The sequence below is a fragment of the Uloborus diversus genome, unplaced genomic scaffold (genome assembly GCF_026930045.1).
Source record: "Uloborus diversus isolate 005 unplaced genomic scaffold, Udiv.v.3.1 scaffold_12, whole genome shotgun sequence".
Taxonomy (NCBI): Eukaryota; Metazoa; Arthropoda; class Arachnida; order Araneae; family Uloboridae; genus Uloborus; species Uloborus diversus.
In genome coordinates this window covers 5,432,575-5,455,312 of record NW_026557876.1, presented here as the reverse complement: position 1 = coordinate 5,455,312, position 22,738 = coordinate 5,432,575, and positions in this window count along the sequence as shown.

The window sequence follows — 22,738 nt, the reverse complement described above, 5'->3', positions numbered from 1 at the left end:
CTCTACATCTGGTTTTGAACATTTTTGCAATTGGAAGTAAAGTATGCATCTAGGATTAACGGTTGCGAAAATAGAGGTTTTTTGCAGGTTAAAACGGAACACCCTGTATATGAGAAATCTTTTAGTTACCCCTTTCCCCCTTTTTAGGTGAACCAGTTCTCATGCAAAGTTGGGACAGATGTGAAACTGGCGACTAGAAGAATTATGTCTGGTGTGCTGACAAATCATGTGGCAATATCCTTCAACTGGGCAGGCAAAAAGCCAAAGAGATGCTTCAAGACATCAAAAACTGCTCACTTAATTATTGGTAGCTATTGATTATTTTTAATGTATCTTATGCAAAACAGGGTCCGTGATTTATTTTTTAAAATTTTTTTTAAATCAAAAAAGTCAGATTTGTTTTGTTTAAATTAGATTTTTTTTTATTTTTTAAAAAAATTCCAAAATTTGTCGACATTAATTACTTTACATTTATAAACATAATATATTTCATCAGAGTTCGCCGATATATATCAGTCAATATATATCATGATATATATCACATATATATCCAATATTTATTTTGAAAATATGATATTTTGATATTTTCAAAAAAAATTTTTTTTCAAATATTCTTTCAATATAAAAGGTATATTAATCATAGTAATATTGTTCACTTATTATTTAAAATAACCAAAAAGTTATGTACTGTATTTTTATTATGTATAATACATCATTAATGAAACAAAGTAATATAATATTCCTTTTTTACTTGTATTTTATTTTCATAAAATTATTAGTAATGTAGCAATTTTAATTCTTATTAAAAGTACCTAATTAAATATTAAGCATTGCTCAGGAAAAAAGAAAATGTCTTATGACTGTGCACTAGGGTGGTCCAAAAAAGACCCTTTTTAAAAAATTCCTGATTTTTATTGGTCCTACCCCCTCATTTGGTTCCATCTGAGTAAAAAATAATTATTGTGAAGTTTGAGCTCATAATTTTAACATTTAGAGGTAGCTCAACAGCCTCAAAGTTCTGTGTTTTTCCATTTTATGCTATAAATGCAGATAGAAATAAAATTGACGCTATTAAAAGTATATAATTTATTTAATTAAAATTGCCAGCATTTTGTAAGTTAAAAATAGTTACATAATAATAATATTTCAACAGTTATGTATATGGCTTTCCTTAGTACACATTACAAACTCTGCTTTTTACATCCGGGATAAGCTCGTCAATGTTCTGCGACAACTTGCAACAAGAATTGGAATTGTTCTTCATTGCGTGTCATTTCCCATTAAACTCTTTTATAAGGGCTATACCCCTTTCAGCATTATCATTAACCACTGAAATTCCTTGAATAATCCTTTTTGCTTTCTTAAAATCCTCCTGAAGCTCCCAGATTTCTGGATCTACATGAATGAAGGTATCAGGTAAACCCATGCTTTGAAAAAATGAAATTGACCCCTTTGTCACAAGTTCTTCAAATTTCATATCCATTAAATGTTTTAGCAAAATCTTAGGGCGCTTCACCACATTATTTTTCCCGTTTACTTCATTCATCGCCTTCACCATCTGTCTTTTAATGCAGTGTGGCACTTTATTGGCAAAAAGGGCTAATGCCACGAGCTCTTCTGACAAATACCACAGGTGATTAGCAAATTTCTGCGTTGCAGTTTTGCTTATGTTTTCATCAATCTTTTTATACTTCAATAAAGATTTCATTAAAATCGTTATACTGTGCATTTTGAGGCATAAAAGCAGTCATCCAAGCCTTTAAATACACATGTACAACAAATATGCATATTTTTTGCAGTCCCTTTTCTTCTATTGACGTGATGGTAAATTGACAGCTAAACATCTATATTTTGAAAGAATACAAAATTTTGGACATCCATCTAGCATGTTGCATAGCCCCAGGTGCTACAAATTTGATACCACGTGGAGGAGCTTTACCGAGAAACATTAAGCATAGTTCAAGATATTTTCAATAATCATCTCTCGCTTGCGTGTCATGTAGTAATCTTTCAGCAAATATACTATTGTAGCAGGGTAGTGGAACCTTGGAACAGTTTACCCAAAGAGGGGGTAATGAGCAAGGGAGTAGATAGTTTTAAGAGGGCCATTGATCTTCACTGGGGATTGTAAATGGACTAGGACCAGTCTAGCTGGGCCCAGAGCCTGTTGCTGGTCGTTACTTTTGTATTTGTATCATCCCTTACATCTGTCACTTGGCATGCTCAGTTATTTTAAAGTAAAGAGACATATGCATTTCAAAATTAAGTGCAAACTGCCATTCTAACAGTGGGGAAATCAAAACCAAAACAATTAAGAATACTTACATAAGCAACAACAAGTCGAAAATTTATTCAATCACGACTGTTAAAGGAATAGATTTTATGTATTTACTTGTATTTACAAAAGTATTTTCATAATGACTATTGTTAAGTCTCTATATAAAATAGCAATTTTATAAAGCAATTGTTTTCTTGTTAATAAAAATAGCAATTGTATTTTACCTTAGTGAGGTCAATGGTCGTGTGTCGTAGGCGTTCTATTCAGGAATGATGAAAACTTTATCTGCGTTGAGCTACCTCTAAATATTATCGAAATGTTCTCAAATTTTGTCTGATTTATTTTTTAATACATTGGAACAAAATGGGAGGGTAGGACTCAAAAAATTTTCACCTTCGAAATTTTGGACCACCCTACTGTGCACGAACTAATGCATATTACTTATTTCTGAATCATATAACAATAAAAGTAGCTAACAGAAGAAAAATGACTTATGCTAAATTTACTCCATTAAAAGTGATAGAAATGAAATATTAGAAATAAATAATGAAAAACACCCTAATTTAAAATCCACATATTGTAACTATAATATAAGAAAGTAAAGAGTGATTTGAGGCTGCATTTACTATTTTGAAGACTTTAGTTTGTGTTAATTGAAAATATCGGATATATATCAAAATATCGGATATTTTCGTAAACATCATGATATTTTCAAACCCTGTATTTCATGCAGTAGATGAATGTATTCAGCTTACTTTTAAAACTAAGATAAGTTCTCTTTCTATTCAATAAATTTTTAAGATTTATAAATAGGTTATAATGCTTAGATAAGAAGTGATTTTGTTTTATGCTTTGCCTAAAGATAAGGTTTCCATCATCATGTACAATTTTAGTGTAAAATAATATGTTGAACATTTTATTTTCTTAGTTATATTAACTAGTCATGGTGTATAAGAAAAACTGCAAATTTTATTTTGTTCTGAACTAATTTTGGAGTGAAAGCAATATTGCAAGAGTGAAAATCTGTTACACACATGTAAAAAGGGATCTATGTAGTTTTGCCTGTTGAAGTTAAGATAGTATAATGCAGTGCAGTTAAACTCAAGGGCGCCCATATAGGGAGTAAGTGGGGGCTCAAGGCCCCCCCCCCCCTCTAGAAATGAGAACTTCCTTGCTTTTAGTACTTTTTTCTTTGCAAAAATCGAAAAACATTTCTTTTCCAACCATTAATGAATGAGTTCTTGAAACTGTCAAACTTTAATATTTCTAATCTGTACTGAAATCGGTTTCCATGGAGAAGATGTGTTAAACCGTGGGGAAAATTTCTGAGCGTCCCCCCCCCCCCTTAAAATTTTGCATGGTTAAATTTTGCGCAATACGTTCTAAAAATGCAAAATTAATTTATAAAAATAAAATAAACTGATTTTAATTAATGATTTTGTTAAAAAAATTACTTGATTTAAATCATGATTTAAATCAAGCTGATTTAAATCAACAAACCCTGATGCAAATTAGGTGAAATTTTTAAACACATTAAATACATATAAAAGTAATAAATAAATTAACCCAAAAAATTTTCAATAGACTGCGAAAGATTCGAAAAAATCTTCAACTTGAACAAATAGCACTAACTTTTTAAGTGTTTATTCATTTTGTTTTATTTGCTCACTGTAACAAGGAAGAGAAATGTACATTTAGAAAATTAACATTTTATCAAAATGATAAATAGCGTAGCAAAATGTGTCATAGCTTATATTAAATTATTTTTTAAACATCAATGTAATTAAAATATTAACAGGATGCAAAAGGATTGTGAACCTCAAAAACAGAAACCAGCTTTCTGTAAAGCACGCATTCTTTACCCATATAGTATTTTTTTTTCTAGAATTTAAAAATTCAATAAATCAAAAACCTATTAAAAATACACGAAAAGTGCGAGAAATGTCAGACCAATTGTCAAACCAAATATCAGATAATTGATCATGCAAGAATTTATGCTTGTTTCAAAAATAATGTCCTCAGTCAGCAGAAAATTAAAAAGCAAAATAGTATTGATATTTGTTCAGAATAAGAGTTAAGCAACAAAAATTGTAATTGCAAACACGAACCACTTACAAAAGTTTTCGATCGAGAAACAAAACCTATACATTATCTAACTCGGCCGGGGGGGGGGGGGGGTGCACATTTTTTATTGTAAATCTGTTTATTTTATTTCCTTTACTTTTTTTAAAATAATATTTTTCCAAGAAAAATTTTGCAAAACTAATTTTTTCTGAGAATATGAAATGGATTTTTACAAATTTTGGATTTTTTCTTTAAAAGTAGAGGGATCGGCCTGTTCAGGAGTTCATTTTATATAAAAGTATTGAAAAAACTTTCTCACAGTTGATATCAAAGAGCCCATTGGTTGAAAGCGATGTAACCATTAGGATGGTTCAAAAATACATGTAAAAAAAATGTTTCTCCTAGATAACAGGACACCCCTCAATACTCGATATTTTTAGACTTGTGGATAGCAATAGACTGCAAGAATTTTAGCTTCCTATTTCAACTGAAAAAGGGTGCTCAACTCCCTCCCCTAAACTTCATCAGTATGATGAGGGGGGTTAACAAAATGCACTGAAGTGAAAAAACAATGCTACACATTATAATATAGACGCGTAATATGCATAGACATTGCAATAAAATAATTATTTAAAAAAAAAAGCAGCTGGGGAAATTAGATGTTTCTAAATTTATAGCATATGAAGGGGTCACTGAGCATCCTCTTAAAATTTGAGTAAGGAGCTAAAACAGGGTGGCAACAGGAACTGTGAAAAAAAGTTCCCTGACTTTTCCCTGATTTCCCTGATTAAGTTCACCAAATTTCCCTGATTTACGTTACCAATGATAATGGTTTTCTTTCTTTGCTCTACTTGAAATCCCTTGTATGTTTGTATAAAATGCAGTATTTTAAACGTTTTAAGTTATGTAAAGTTGTAGAACTAAAGAGAAAATTACAAAAAAAAAAACTTTACTTCCAGAAACTACTTAGCATAAGAATTTAAGAAACTATTAAAATTACTTTTAAAAACATGTGTATTTATGATAGTTCAAAATAATTTCAATTACTTTTTAGTTCTAAGTTTTCAAACAGTATAATAATTGTTGCAAGAATAACAAGTAATAGTGAAAGAATAGAAGTAATGTAGTTATTCTTATATAACTAATTGACATATTTATGCAAAACAGATGAAACCATTTGACAACCATTCATAGGGAGCTTTTCTCTAATCAAGGACATAGGTTTTAATGAATGAATACAGCATTTTTAACAATAAAAAAATAAAGATATTTACTTAACTACACAAGTTAACTCTATTTCAAATGATTTCAGTATGTAACGAGAAAAAATCTTAGATTGCTTTTGTAACAAACAACTTTGAAATGCAAGGGGGAAAAAGGAAAAAAAAAGCAATTAGTTAATTTCAAAATATATAAAAGAAGAATACAACTTGGTTATAAAATTAAAGAATCACTAAAGTCTGAAGAAAAGAAAACCTTTATAATCTGCGGTGACAACAAATAGTATAACGGCAAAAAACAAAGCTTTTTTAATTGAAAGTTCAATTTTAGCAATGAAATTAAAAACGCAAAGAAGTAATAACTTTTAAGCTTTTATAGTATTAATTCAAAAACCAAAGATTTCTTCTTGAAATGTGATTATAGTACGCTAATTACTTCGAGACAATGGAATAAAGGCAAAGGAGCTAAGGCATAATTGAAGGCTTCCTCTTTGCCTGTATGGTTGTTTATTTTATGTAGCATTGAAAGCGTAAAAAGAAATTTCAAGCTAGGTAAAATAAACAACCTAACAGACACAAAAGCGATCTTAAGAAGTTCATCCTGTGGTTAATAAGTAAGATTCAATACTTTGACGTTGAGGAAAAAAGATGCTCAAATATGCGGCAGTGTATAATCGCACCTCATTAATTTTATTTTTATTATTTTTTTTTCTTGAACAGATAATTCGGCGGAAAATGCGTAGGGAATTAAGAGTACTTAATTTTGTAAAGCAAAAAAAAAAACTTCAAAAAATCAATTTTCTTTGATTTTTTGTTATTTTTTCAAAATTCCCTGATATTTCCCTGACTTTTCCCTGATTAATAAAGTTCCCTGACTTTTCCCTGATCTCCCTGATTTCCCTGATCTGTCGCCACCCTGTAAAACTTTTTACAGCATAATACTATTAGTAAGTCTAAAAAAATAGGGGTTGTCCTGGACTCTAGCTGGGAAAAAGTTTTTTTTTTAACCACCCTAATGACCATGTTTGTGAAGTGAATACATTGCCAGCAAGGGCGGATTCAGGGGAGGGTCAAAGAGTCAGCTGACCCCCCTGTGACAAGAATTTTTTTACGACTATTATAAAACTTCAATTTTTTGAATCCGAAAAAATAATTCATGGAATCAATATTAACTTCTTTCCAACTACTCGATAGCTGTAATCTCATATACAGGGCTCCCAAATGGTCCGCTTTTCCCGCCAAAGTCCGTTTTTTAGGGTTAAGTCCGCTTTTTAACATTTTGGTCCGATTAGTCCGCTTTTATATAGTTTTTACTTCAAAATCAGATTTTAAAAATTTTCCATTACGTTAAAAGATACCGTACACCCAAACACACGGCCGCGGCGCCTTAACTTAACTTTCCCGTATTATTTCGCTTTAGATTGACGTTATTACTCTTCCTTCAACCGCTGCAGCATGGAAATCCATAAAAAAGAGGTTTGCGGAAGGAGTTATGACGTCGAATCGCGGAGCAGGGTGCTACCGATATTTCTCGGAATTTCAGCCTCGCCTTTCCAATAACGAATGAACTTTCCGATCTCGGATCTCGATAACTCGAATATTCCTTTATCTCAAAGTTTTCATTGGATCCCAAGCTCTTGAGACTTGTGGAAACTTCCCATAACTCGGAACGTTTTAGCCGGTCCCTTGGGACTTAGAGTTGTCGCGCGTTGACTGTATAACGCTGCTATGAACCACCCCTTTTGCAAATGAATTCGGAAGTAATTTCGTGGCGCGTACGCCATTTCTTTTTACAGGCGCATATGTTCGTAAATTTTACGCCCTTGAAAAGTTTCTGAAAAAAAGTTTTTTTTTCCAAGTGTTTGAAAGAATAGAAAAAGTATGAAAAGTTTATTGCTTGAATTCTTTCAAAAATCATTGCAAGCAATCTGAAGCATACTTTTAATTGCTTTTTAATTTTTTTAAAAATATTTCATGAGTGAAATTTTCTGAACATAGGTTCGATATACAGTATCGCGAAAAATTGCTTTCGTGTTTGAGGTTTCAATCCTTTTGCATCTTGTAAATCTTTTGATGTTTTTGACAGTAGAAAGTTATTTTGACATATACTACTTTAGATAAGCTTATTTTTCGTTTAATTTCAATAATTAACGAAGGAATTAGTTTGGAAACCATGACAACATTGAACTTTGACTTCGCGGAAAACTGCTTCTCTCGTTTGAAATTTCAGTCCTTTTGCATCTTGTAAATATTTTGATGTTTATGACAATAGGAAGTTATTTTGACATACACTACTTTAGATTAGCTTATTTTTCATTTAATTTCAATAATTAACGAAGTAATTATTTTGGAAACCATGGCAACATTGAACTTACTCAGACTTCACGGAAAATGAGTTTTAGTGTTTGAAATTTTAATCTTTTTGCATCATGAAAATATTAAAATATTTTGCCCAATCGAATGTTATTTTCCCAAATGCTACCTTAGATTAGCATGTTTTATGTTTAATTTAGTAGAAAATAAATAAATTTATTTCATGGGAAATATGCCAAAATTGAACTTGGTTTGTGAAAATTTGCTTATTTGAGCTTTCAACCGTTTTGCATCTAATAAATATTTTTATATTTTTGGCAATTTGAAGTTGCTTGGACATGTTACATTAGATTAACTCGTTTTAATTTTTTATTTAAATAACTAAAAAATTAATATATTTTTTTAAATTCAAATTTCTAGTTTTGCAAACTTAATATTAATTATTATTAGCTTATTCTCGGTTATTGCTGTTTTTACAAGGGGGGGGGGATATTAAATGTAAACAATTGAGTGCATAACATTTTAACTTAGTGTTTGTATTTAAAACAAAGTTGAATTATAAAATTTTATAAAGTTGAATTTATGTACATCATTTCATTGTCATGATGCCTGCTAAAGAGGGGAATTAGTCCCCCCCCCCTCCATAAAAGTTCAATGCACTCATGGTCTTGCAACCATGGAGGGTTTTTTTTTTTAAATCAAAGTTTTATGATTCTTGAAAATATACTTTGAATATGAAAATTGCAAAACTAAGCCTCATGTGATCTGCTTCTCTTTGTGATTAAGCATTTCAGACATTTTTAGGAAAACTTTCAATACAGTAAATCTTTTATCAAAGTGTCTCTTGTAGAAAAAGCAGTTTGTTTTCCTATACTTTTTATATTACTTTCTTTTATTTATATGTTGGCATTAAATGAAATCTGCATGTAATATTTATAGTGCGAATTTAGGGTAGTACCTTGAAAAACATTTTTTTACACTTGAAAAGTGCTTAAATTTTTTTCTTCCTAAATGGTATGAACCCTGTGATAAGAGATTAAATTTAAAATTCAAATATAAAATAATTTTATTATAAACTCAGTTGTAGCTTTGTTTAAAATCAAAACAATATTATTTAGGTTTCAGTGTGAGTCAAGAGGAAGTGCAAATTTCTCAACAAATAGTTAGATGGGAAAAAAATTAGAGACTGAGGAAAACAACAAGAGAATAACATTTTTTTGTTTGGTGTATGATAACGCTATTAAGAAGCATTACAAGACAGAAAAACATAAAAATAATTTTAAACTTAATAAAGATGAAGCATAGCTTCATCTATACTTCAGTGAGACTACCAGCATCCCTGGTTCAAGTCCAAATGTATCATTATGCCTATTTAGTTCTAAAGAGGCTGCCTTAAGTGCTGAACTAAGTGCCCCCCCCTCATCCAAATATTTGTGTAAATAATATTATTCAATGGATGAAAAGATCAGTTTCACAGGTGATAAAAGAATTGTATCTCTCATTATTATAGTTAATTAACGAATTATCTTCACGAATTTAGCAGCAGGCAACTAATTTGCCTTTTGGTGCTTCCCTTTGTTTAACTATGAGTGGTCCTCCCAAGGTCCTCTTTTTAATTCTAACTGGTCCTCTTTAGTCCCCTTTTTGATTGAAAATGGTTCTCTTTTACCCTTTTCTGGAGCTAAAATGTGTTGGGAGCCCTGCATATATTTCGCAGCTTATGATAATGTGACCAACCTGTCTGCCTAAAGAAATGGACAGTTGAGTTTTGATAAAAACTTGAGGGAATACAGTAAAACCCCTCCTAACTGACACCCCTCTTATGTGGACGATTTTTAATTCCCCAGTTCCAAAGTAAATAACATTATTCAACCCCTGTTCTGTGGACACCCCTCTATGCGGACAAAAAAAAATGTCCCATTAGTGTCCGCATTAGAGGGATTTTACTGTATGATCCAGTGAGCAGTTTGCACCATTAAAAATTTAGGGGGGGGGGTTGAAACGGTTTTGCTCCTATTTGGGGGGGCGGGGGGTGCACATCACCCTTCAAGAAGAGGCACCTCTGCTTAGCAATAATTTTGCGTAGGAGGTATAGTTGGCCATTGAAACTTGAAACCCCCTTACGAAAATTTCTCGATCCGCCCCTGGTTGCCAGTCCTAATTTCCGGAGTTGTTTTGGCGATATTCTAAGTGGACTGTAAGTTTTGTTTTTAATGATGACTAATTGCTTTTAGAAAAAGACTTTATAAACTATTTACAAATATTTACAACATGATTCCAGTAATCATTTATAGCTAACCAATATAGCTGTTCAAAATTTAGGGACGAATACCCTGTTGCAAAAGAAAGCTATGCTCCGTTGCGGGAGCTCTACAAAAACACAACCATATTCGAACAAGTCGGCGAACAAGCTAAAACCAAAAACAACTAGGCGCGCATGCTGCTTTGAGTTGTTCTGCGGAGTCTCGCAGACGATTTCTATAGTTTGCTAAACAATCAAGTCTTGTCTGTAGAGTAATGACGCAACAGGAGTCAATCGCTCATTACCCCAACTTTTCCAGGTTTTACTGTGATATTTCAACGTTCCGAGTACTCCCGTTTTTCTTGATTTCTAGAGTGAGTGGCCACCCTGCGTTAATTCTTATTACTGTACTAGCATTCCCGTACCCGGCATTGCTCGGGTAATGGAATTAGCAGGGGTTAACAGTGCTTGGTGCACCTAGTTTCGAAAATTCCCTATAATAATTACTTATTACCTATTACTTTTTCTAATTTGGGGAGGATCCCGGGGCCCCTGGACTCTTTACATATATGCCTTTGTCCTTAATCGATCTTTAAATGTTATTAATGATCCTTTTAAAGTATTGATTATCTTTGCAAACACAGGCCATCCACATTTTATTGATATACCTATGTTTAAGCAAGAAGTTGTTTTGTCGGATGTCTTTTCATCCATAAGCTCATTATTTTTTGCATTGAAAAAGGCGTTCCCTGTAACGCCGAAACACATGTCTGCTGTAATTTACAAATTTGTGCTTCTTCTAACGTTGTTTTGTCTTACTTTACTGTTCAGCACAAAGGTATTTATTTATCTTAAGAAGTTCTTTTTATACAACATTTTCAGTTTTTTTTTTCTGGTGCTAAAATTATTAAGCTGCTTGATGAACTGACTTTGGAGCAAGCTACATAACATTGGCCGTGTGAAGAAAAGTCTTCTCTTAAATCGATCCCTGCTACTTTTAATGTCTGTCCTTGTGATTTATTAATGGTTATTGCAAAGCAAACTTTAGGAAACTGCACTCTTCTAAATTCAAAAAGATAGTCCGCCTGTGATGATGTTCTTAAAAACTTCGTTTCTAGTTTTGAAAAAACGAAAGCAAAAGACAGAAACATTATGATTTGACTTGAGAAAAGCCTCGAAGAACCACGTGAGAAACAAAAACAAATTTATAGTTCGCTATCGACCAAAAGTTAAGATGAAGTACTGAATAATGATTTGAATTGAGGAAAGCCTTCCAAAATAAGGGATTTGAATTTCAATGACAGATTTTAATTCGCAGAAATTAAGAGATTTTAATTAATTGCTCCTGAACTAATTGAGATTTCGAAAAATCCTTTCTTAGTGGTTACTTTCGTAATCATGCGGACATGCCTGCCAAATTTCAAGTCTGAAGCTTCAGCGGTTTCGGCTGTGCGTTGATATATATATATATATATATATATATATATATATATATATATATATATATATATATATATGTATATATGTTATCTCAAGACATTGATTTTTATATATTAAGATTACTAATGCCTTTACTTTCATGATAATTGTTGAAATTATCTGTAAAATTTTACTTTTTCTTCACTCCTGAAAAATGAAAGATGATAAGACAAATAATACTGGCAAAATTTGAAAATAGCATGCAATCACTTCTCTTGCAAAATGCACTGGGCACACGGTAAGCAAATCACTAGGTCAAAGAAATGGATAAATTTCTTTCGAAATAAACCAAAGGGGGAAAAATTCTGTGACTTTGTAACAAGTAGCAATGGGTTAGATGTGGAATGTTTGCACTTTGTCAAAGGATGGAATTTGTCTGCTTTTTTTAATTTTTATTTTATTTTATTTATTTTTTTTATTAATTTTTTTTGCTTGTTAAAAAAAAATATTTTGGCTTATTTTTTAGTTTGAGTATGTACTAACGAGTTGCCTCGTTCGAATAAAGGTTATCACTTGGGGATTCTTAAAATGCCAAAACTCACTTTTTTTTGAAGGTTTTAGATACAAGCTTCCCTTAAGTTTTTTTTTTTTTTTTTTGAAACAACTACAGTGAAACCTGTGTATAACATTACTGTCTATGACAATAAACCTGTCTATAACAATATTTCCCTTGGTCCCAGCAAAATTTCAGCATAAATAATCAAACTGTTTATAACGATAACCTGTCTATAACAATATTTTTTAGGTCCCAATAGTTGTTGACAGGTTTTACTGTATACTAAGTGGTTTTGAGAAGTGGATTTTCAGAGCTCATTTTCTGGATCAATTTGTTGTATGATTTTTTCTTATTATTTTAATATTTGTAAGCATTTAAATATTTTTATCCTGTTATCATAGCTAGATAATATGGAAGCATGCCGTGTGTGGATACATTTGATGCTGTGCAGATACTTTGGCTGTAGATATGTGCATTGGCTGAAAATTGTTCTTAATAATATCCATGTTAAACACTGATTATCATCAAAGTTTGAAGATCAATTAATGAAAAATGTTCATTATTGCTTTCATGAATACGTGAATATGTGATTGAAAGCAAAAGGTATTTTTCTTTCTAAAAATTTTGCCTATCCACTGCAGGTTGATTTCAATTCCTGCAGATAGTTTTGAGCTATGTGCGCAGATACTTATTATTTTTATCTTAGTGTACCTGTTATGAATAAAATTAAAATAGAAATGAGTGCATTAGCAACTAAATAAAATTCACCCTTTTTAGTGAAATTAATAGCTTTGTTTTTTTGATCATTCTTTTTATTTGTTGGCATTAATATTATGTTTTTCTTTTTAAATCTTTTTTAGCTGCAATAAAACAGAATCCATTTTCAAAAGGAATTGCAGTCGAGGCTGTTGAGAATACCATTAAGGATTGGTTGAAGCATGCAAGTTTTCGATATAACTATTCACATAAAAAAAATAAGTCAATTTTATAAATATGACCTAAAAAATCTTGAAAATCCTTCGATATCATTACTTTTTTTTTTCAAGCACTTGAAAGTCCCAGGCAATTTGACTGATAAGCAACAATCTTTTGAAATCACCTGAAGTGATGGGTGTGGTAAAAAGTGTGATGGAAAAAGCTCTTCCTACCAAAAACAGTGAAAAACTTAGAGTAAAGAAATTAAGATACAGATAACATGCTATAGGGGAGAGTGTTGTACCTTGGGACACTGCTAATTTCTGAGAATCTATTTTTAGCAGCCATGTTTTTGCAATCTCTAATAGTAACCTTCATCACCAAATGCTTCCATAGTAAAAATCAGCATCAAATGAGTAAAATTGATGATTTTGTGAGATAAAAAAAATTTCATGACTCCGAAGTAAATATTATTTTCATTTTTAATTCATTTTGTCTTTATATTTGTAAATTTAATCATCTGAATTTTATTTTGTTATAAACGAGAAGTACTTTAAATATTTTGTTAACGAGAAAATAATGGTAGTGCATCTTGATTGACCATCATTTTGGTTTTGCACAAACCATGTGGTGATTGTACCTTGGGACAGCCAAACATTTTGTACCTTAGGACATGTTCCAAGGTACACCATATGCATGGTTCTTAATAATTCAGATATGTTTATTAACATGAAGCAATGTTCTACTCTTATGTAGTCTTTTAAACACATTTAATGTTAGATAATAATTCATAATTCTTTATTCATAATTAGTTATTCATGATTTAATTCCCTACTATTTGAAAAAAAAAATTCTTGTTTTCTGGTGCAAAATTGGTTTAAGTATACAGTCGTCCTTTGCTACTTCGCTCTTCAACTTTCGCGGCTTCACTACATCGCGGTTTTTTCTAGTTTTTTTTTCAAATATAGTAAATAGCAGGGGTCGAAGTGGTCCTATATATCCTATATTTCCTATATTTTCAAAAAAAGTATGAAAATCGTCCTATATTTCCTATATTTTTGGAAAATGTCCTATATTTCCTATATTCCTGTTTTTTATCCAATTTATTTCTTTAAAACAACAGTAAACAAACTATCTGACTTCGGATTTTTCGTCGAAAGTACTTGTACAAACGAATTTGCAAATTAAAAAACACAACTCACTAAATCCTGCAACAGGCATCTTCTCTCATTGGCTACAGCAAAATGACGTCACTGTAGTGGGTGGAGTTTCGAGAACGAATTCTGAAGTTGGTTTTAGAATTTTGCGTTTGGCAACATCAGTTTGTTTTGTTTTCCAGCATGGTTTTTTTTTTGGTTTTGTTTTCGTGGTTTTTGTTTTTGCGGGTATTTTTTTGTGTTCAGTGCATTTTCTGATCGGAATGTTATAATAGTCTTTTTGCAACTTTTCTTTTTGTGGAATTTTATAGAACAAAATATCTGAATGTTTGTGCTACAAATCATTGGTTATTTCCTGTTAGTTCTCAACACAAAGACTGTTTTTATTTATTTATATAAGCTATGTTTGTGACACTTCTATCCCAGCAAAAATTGTGAGTTGCTGTGTTAATTATCAATAAATTTCACTTTGTTCTTTTTTTTTTCTACAAAGTACACTTTTTTCAAAAATTATTCTTTCAACTACAAGAAAGTCATTTCAGGTGTAAGTTATAATTTTGTTTGAAGGTTTTTTTTAAAACAAAATCATTGATAAGAATAAACAAATAATATGCATGTATTATTTCTTTTTCCATAGCGAAACTATTCATATAATGTGTCCTATATTTGTCCTATATTTTTTGTGGAAAATGTCCTATATGTGACAAGTCGATCACTTCTACCCCTGAAATAGCCTTTTTTATGTGCTCGTGTAAACTTTTTTCTACAAAAGAATAACAAAGTATATGTCTTTTAAGTAAGGTATGCTTTTTAGTAAGGTCTGAGGGGCTAGTTGTACTAGTTGAGGGAGTGGGGATATAAAATCGCCGATGAAAGTGTGGAGAATCCCATTTTAACCGTTAAGCACTAACTGGAAAGTATAAATCACTGCATTATTACTAGGGGATAATACATCTGTAAATGGTGTTCAACAGTGTACTAGCTTTTTAAGTTGTACACGTAAATGTAGAGGGAAGACGGGGGCACCTACGGTCACTAACGGGCAATTGATTCTTCATCAAACAAGTTGAGGTTTTTTCATAGATTAGTAGTAGTGTATAAGAACTGCGTGTGTGTGTGTAGTTTATTTCCCAATAATTAACAATATGATATCTATTATTTCTAACATATCTAATTTTCTCATATTTTGTGAAATATATTAAGTAACAGAAATGTAATGGTGGCTAAGGGTGCTGTTTCATGTCTAGGGGTCTCTAACTATGATAAAAACCTATTTAAATCGCCGTAAGTAAGTTTTATGCGCTCTAACTAGAAAAATATATACAGAATCCTACTTTGCGGCAATTCAGATATCGCGGTCAAGTCTGGAACGAATTAACCGCAATAAACGAGGGTTGACTGTATGGCTGTTTCCTGATTCATGAAGACTTTCCCATAGTGCAACGCGATGTGTCCCAAGGTACAATAGGATGTACCTTGGGACAGCTTGGAACTTTTACTTTAAATGGATGGCAATATTTAATTTTCAAACTGTCTGAATTAAAAAAAATATATTGCATAGAAGTATGTACGGGTATTTTAATGGGACTTTTAGATTTAAAATTTGATTCAAATAACTGACGTTAAAAATTAAAATATGAAAAGTGTCCCAAGCTACAACACTCTCCCCTATTAAGAAATTTGATGCTGGATGTTGAACTAGCCGGTCTCAAGATACATTGGTACAAAACATTACATTATTGAATCTTAATTGGTTGTTAATTTAAACTTATGTATTGTTGCAAGTTTATTAAGCTTGTTTATGAAATTACATTAAAACTTGAATTGAAATGCAGACCAATCCACCAGCTTATTTTTTATCATGAATCTTGCAAAGCAACCTCTAGCATAACCCTTCTCATTTTTTGCTGATTTATCCAATAACTGCAGCTGCAATTTCATCTCCTTTGTACCATACTTCCCTTGTTATCTCTTTTAAATTTCTTTACTCTTTGTTGATTATTTTTTGTACATATTTTAAATTTTTGAAAGACATTTTGTATTTAATGTGTACAAAGTTTTGTATTGTGTATGTGTGCATTTTACATTTTAAAAACCATTCTAGGAGAAATATATTGTTGTGCCTAAGTTGCACAAACTTATTTGCTTTATCTATAGGTACATAATTATAATATTAATTCGTTTTTTTATTAAAATATACTGATTTTTAAAGTATTAAATTATATTGTAGTAGCTCGTGATATAAGAAAATACTTGCCTCACAAGAAATGCTAGAAACATAAGTTAATCTATGTTAACTATAATATACATAGAGAAACATATGTTTTTAGTAATTTTTGTGTGGCAAGTATAAGAGTATTTTTATATATATCACCCATAGTCTACACTTTCTAAAGATACATAAAACATGCATTTTTTTCCATTTGATACTGAGCATATTTATTTGGAAAACTTATTAAAGTTGTAATTATGTATCTGTAAATAAAGCAAATAAATTACGATACTTTGGCACAAAAATACATTTTTGCTAGGATGGTTACTTAAATACAAATCTATTAAGTTTGTAATCTACAATTTTTTTCAGTATTGAAGTATCTTTTGCCGAGATTTTTTATTTAATACGTAAAATCATCCAAGCAAATATGAACTGGAATAAATGTTGTAAAGTTCTCGATATTTTGAACTTCATCCTAAATATTCTAAAATGATCATATTTCATGCCTGCCAACTATACTGGTTTTTTCTGTAGTTTCCTAGATTTTGAGCATTCTTCCCGGTTTCCTGATTTTTATTTAAAATCTAAATCTTTAGATAAATCCCTAAATTTATGGAATTTAAAAAAAAAAAAAACGTAAAATGTGTTTTTAAAGATTTTCCAGACGCATGAACTCCATGGTTTGAAAGCTTCCTACTAAAATTAAAATTTTAGTACATCAAATTCTAGCAACATTATCAATGCTTATTAAGTTTGATAAAAAAATAAGGTTTAACTGTATATTAAGCATTAATTTAACTTTATTCATGGCCCCACTTAATTCTTACAGGCCGTGACAATCGCTGAAACTCACGGCAACAAAGGGGGCGCTACAGGGAACCCCAGTCTCCATTTCGTTGCCGTTGATTGGTAGATGCAGGGATTCCTATCAGCCCCTCTTGCGGTCAAAATGGGCGACGTCCAATCAAAAAGTAGCAAACTTTAAAACGTTGACATTGATTGGTGGTTGCATGAGCGGATCACTGTTGCATCGGTTTAACACAGAAAAGTCAGAAATCGTCAAGGTCCGTTAAGCCTCAGCGCCATCTAGTAGAGCCATGCTTTATTCTTCTGTTTCACATTTCAATTAATATTTTTATGCATTTATGAAGTATAAAACGTTCATATGATTGCATTTAAAGGGATAGTAAAAAATCTAGATTTTTCCTTAGGAGGTTGGCAGGCATGTGTTTTACCCTGCATTTTTGCAGAAAGAAAGAAAATTCCACTGAAGTAGATTCAAACTTTTTTTTACTAGTCTTATTCACTTACTGTTTACTTCTTGAAATTTCTATTGATGCACATGTGGCACTTGTATGTGGTATCATTTGTCTGTGAAGAATGGAGTTGTTTCCTTCAGTCAAAAGTAATACTTTTAGTCACTGAAATTGATAGAATAAGCGAAAAAAAAAAAAAAAAAAAAACAGAAAATACTTTCATTTTCCCAACAGTTATTTTTTAAAAAGAAGTTTGAAAATTTATATTGTTTCTATTAGAAACTTGTGTACAATATTTAAAATTTGTACCAAAATAAGTTTGTTTCATAATAAAGTATTTATATGATGCAAATAGTTTTCTGTATTTCTCTTTTCATAAGATTGAAGACATGCTTCAAGTGAGCACTACAAACTTTGAACTTAAGCTGCTGTACTTTCCCTTCAAATATTTATATTTTTAGCATCCAAAATTTACTTAAAATCAGACAGTTGCTTGCTTTGATTTGCCAACTTTTCTGCTTTGATGAAGAAAATTGGTTTGCTAACTTCCTCCCCTTGCTTAAGCCTCCCCTGGCTTAGAATTTTTATTTCCCGAATAGAACAAAAGGTTTTTTTTTCTTTTTCCAGGTGTATATGTAATACCAGTAATACACGTAAAGAGTGTACGTTTTCAATTTGCATGTTAATTTTCAACATTTTCATTGATAAAAAATTTTTAAACACCATTTTTTTTTTCAGAAGAGGAAGAGGTGCAGTCAATAACATCTGTAACAGAAACGAAGCATATGTTCAAAGTATTGGTGTTTATTTGTTGTTGATACTTGACATTTAGCTTTGAATACCCTCGGCAGAATTGGAAAAAAATCCTATTGCGGTTTCTAATCGTAGAGTGAGTTGCTTCTATCTTATGGAAACTGGGTGTCAAAACCATCTGTGCATTGACATCCATGCCTTAATGGTTTCACCAGTAGCGGATTTATAGTCTATTCAAGGGGGTGGCCGTTTAAAACCGTACAAGTCACCTCCAAAACCCATATTGTAGAGAGCTGCAGGGAGCTAATCCCCCCCCCCCCCTTGAGCTTTGAAAAGTTGTACTTTTCAGATGTTAGTGAACGTGTTTCAGTGGCGCCAGAAAATAGTTTTAGGGGGACATCTGTCATGTTTTCCCCATTTGATAGAGGGTCCGGGAGTCTTCCTCCAGACAAATTTTGAAATTTTAGTCCTAAGAACGCAGTTTTAGACTGTCTCTGGTGATATTACAGGTAGGAAATGTTTGAGGGGTTTTCAGCGGTAATTTTTAGAAATGAGTCTTAAAAACGTGAATATAGACATTTCATTGCCATTTTTGTTCTTTACCAAAGTGCGTGAAAAATGTTTTAAGTAAATACTTTACTTTATGGTTACTACCGGTTCCATGGCTCAGACTGCTCCATTAAAATTTTTAGGGAGTTGTTTTTAGGGATATTTTTTCCTCGCCGGACTGGCCAATCGGGTGATCGCCCGAAGGGCCGGTGGGTTGCAGGGCTTGTTGCGCTTTGTGGTTAAACTCCTTTTTTAAAACTTGTAACACTCCCTTAATGAATGCAAGTTTGATGGAGCGTCAAATTTGGTGGTGCCTGCAGCAGGTCTATGTTTAATACAGCCTTGGGACCTTGGAAGACAACCACAGGACCGAGGAGTGTCTTTTGATTTTCGGGCTCCCCTATGAGATTCCGATGCAGATCCTATAGTTCCTGACTAGGCTGAGATGGCCTCTCGACGTCCCTGAGTGTACTTCAGGGCCATCTTCAAAAGGGGTATAGAGGGTGCCCCCTTCCTCCTTCTAGAATTTCATTTTAACTACAGTTTCTTCATGTAGGCTTTAAACCCCCTCCTTTAGCAATTCTCGATATTGTGCTTTAACAATCCCTTAATTAAAAAACTAAATTTTAAGTTTAGTTATTTACTTGTTTTGAAGAATAAAGTTGAAGTAGCTAAAAAAAATGCATCGGAAAAAAAGCACTAATAAACTATTTGCGAAGTTTCCACAGAAAATTTTAGAGGAAAAAAAATAGAAGCAATAGAAGAAAATAGAAGTAATGCTTAGCTGCAAAGTGTTGGTAAGGTAAACTGAAAAGCTACTACAGAGGATTTGATTATAAATAAGACACCAAACCTACCTATCGTAACCACCCAGTCTTGCAGAAACAAATTCTTTGATTCTGTTTTGCTTGAAACTATGTTTTCCAAGGTAGGAAATACGTGTACCAAAAAAGACCCAGCAGGTATCTGAAACGAACATTCGAATCATCAAAAAAGCATTTTAATGTGACGTATTCGATGACACAGCAAGATATGTCCTACTTGTTGTAAGTCATATGTGGTACGATAAGCTTTTGTTTATTACACATTTATTAAATCGGCCAACATTAACTTATTACGTTAGACTTATGTCGGCCTCTTACGTTAGAACGTACGTTAAAGTGCACCGTCGGAAAACGGTTATCCAACGATTGGTTTCCAACGTTATCTCAACATTTTTCCAGCGCTGTTCCTACGTAAAATGCAACGGTGAACCAACCAATTCCAAACGTTATTCCAATGTAAATTACAACAGTTAAACAACACTTCTTAACATTATCCCAATATAAATTTCGACGCTTATCCAACAATTTTCCAACGTTAGCTGCAACGTTAGACTGATTATTTTCCGACGCTATTCTGATGAAAAATCAACATTTAAGTAACTATTTCCCAATGTTATTGAAATTTAATATGCGCAACCTTAATAGTGTGCTACCTCTGATTGCTTTCCAGCCTATTTCATTTGAATTTTTTATTATTTTCCCTCATCAAATCAATATACTTTACCAAATATATATCAAATCATTATTATTTTACAAGCGTAGAAATAGAAATACTAAAAATTAAAAAAATATGCTGAAGCATGGAAGTTCTTATATGCTAAAATAAATTAAAATATAGTAGAGAAATAGTTGCATCATGTATAGTACCTATAATTTATGTGACTTTTTGCCCTTTGTGACATCATAACCTTTATTGCTACCTCTGATTGCTCTCAAACCTGTTTCATTTAAAGTTTTTACTATTTTCACTCATTACATCAATATATTGTTTCAAAGAGTAAAAATGCTAAAAAAAAATAATAAAAAAAAAAAAAAAAATGCAATTTATCATTTCCCTATCATTTACAAACGTTTCAATAAAATATGAACAAAAATTAAGATATTTATAATTCTTACCTTTTATTTTTCTGAATAATTACTCGAAAATTATCTTCATAAGCATACATTAGTTTCTTTTTCAGAAAATATTTATTACCAGCAAGGTTATTCTCAAGACAGAATAAAATCTTTGACTTTAAAATTCTGCCACGAAAAATAACCTAGCTTGTTTGAAGGTTCAATTTTGCTTTGACCTGAAATAAGAATAAAAATTTAAAAAAAAAATCATACGCATACACATTCAGTTAGTAAATCTTCATAACAATTAAAATAACGTAGGTTAAACTTGAATATCATGAAAAGTACTTATTTTATTGTTTTGCCGAACTATATTATACTCTCCCATTTCATTCAAAAGTTCATGTTCATTGATTTTTTTTTTTTTCATTTTATTATTATGGAAGGAATTTTAATGTATTTTATCCATCAACGAGAAAAGTTCATTCAAAGACACAATTTTATTTCTATAGTAAATTGCACGTGTAATTTGTATGAGTAGCAAACTGTTTTTAAATATTGTGCGTTTAAAATTACCATCAAGGCTAAGCAAAGGAACAACACGAAATTCTGAAACAAATTCAAAGCATTCACAAAATTCTCTAGAAAACTAGTTAAAGCATCTATCAAAAAAAAACAAAAAAAAAACAAAATCAGTTCGAATGCGCAAAAATTTTAAGAATTTCGATACCCCCCAAATCGGGAGTCCCCCCCCCGTTAAAAAAAGAGAAAATTTATTGAAAGAAAGAAAAACAGTTGGAAAAATGAATTGATTTACTTTGGAAGACTTGAACTTGCGAGGATTGAACATTCGCAGTGAGCAAGTACGACACGTGTGAATCTGTATGTGACCCTGGAATGAAAAGAAAATGGCTATGCGCACTCCTCCCTCACCCCTTTCAAATCCTGGGTCTCAACAAGACTGCAGAGGCGCGGGGGGGGGGAGGCTTATGGGAGGCATTTACGCACGCTTCGCAGAACGCGCAAATCAGCAACGAGCATGCAATGAATGGGCATAAATGTGAAACAGGTTTGAAGGTTAGAAATAAGTTGGGAATGCGTTTAGTCGGATATAGGTTGGTTTTAAACCATCCTCCGATGCTTTGAATGATCGAATGAGCGTATGAAAAAAACCAATATCTAACCAAAACATATTTCCAACCATTGCGATGCATTTTCAACCTTTCTCCAACGTAAATCCGATGGTTTGTGCTACCTGGATGGTGGATCCTTATGATGCTGTTGGGAGAGGTAATTGAGTAATGCATTACGGAAGGAGAGGGGGTGACTAATGAAAATAAAATTTTAAAAATGTTTAAGAAATGAAGCATGATGTTTTTTTTTTTGAATAATGTATATTGCTCTAAGAGTTTGAATGAAAGTTATAAGTGTTTCGAGTATCACACACACAAGAATAAAGAAGTGAAAATAATAATAATAATTTCTACTAATATTCTGGATCCATTATCCAAATTAAATCCGTCAACTTTTTATTCATTTGATGACTCTTGAATTATTTTCAGTAGAGCCCTTTAGGTCCTCAATTGTATTTTTTTTCCAGAAAAAAAAATGTTGCAGTATCAAGATATTAATTTAATAATCTTTCCCTCACTATTGGACAACAAGATAAAGGGAACACCCAAAATCCCAGATCTGATTCCCCATTCGAAGAAGTTTTAGATTTTTTGGTGATTGATAAGGGAGGCTTGGAAGTCCTGCTCCAGAAAATTTTTGAAATTTAAGGGCATATTTCCGAAAAAACAATTGTTTACTATTTTTGGTTTCTTTATGGGAAAGGATGAGATTCAGGAATTCTCCACATTCATTTTTTGATATTTGAGCTGCAAAAACAATTTTCAATGTCTTTAGTGATGCTAAATAC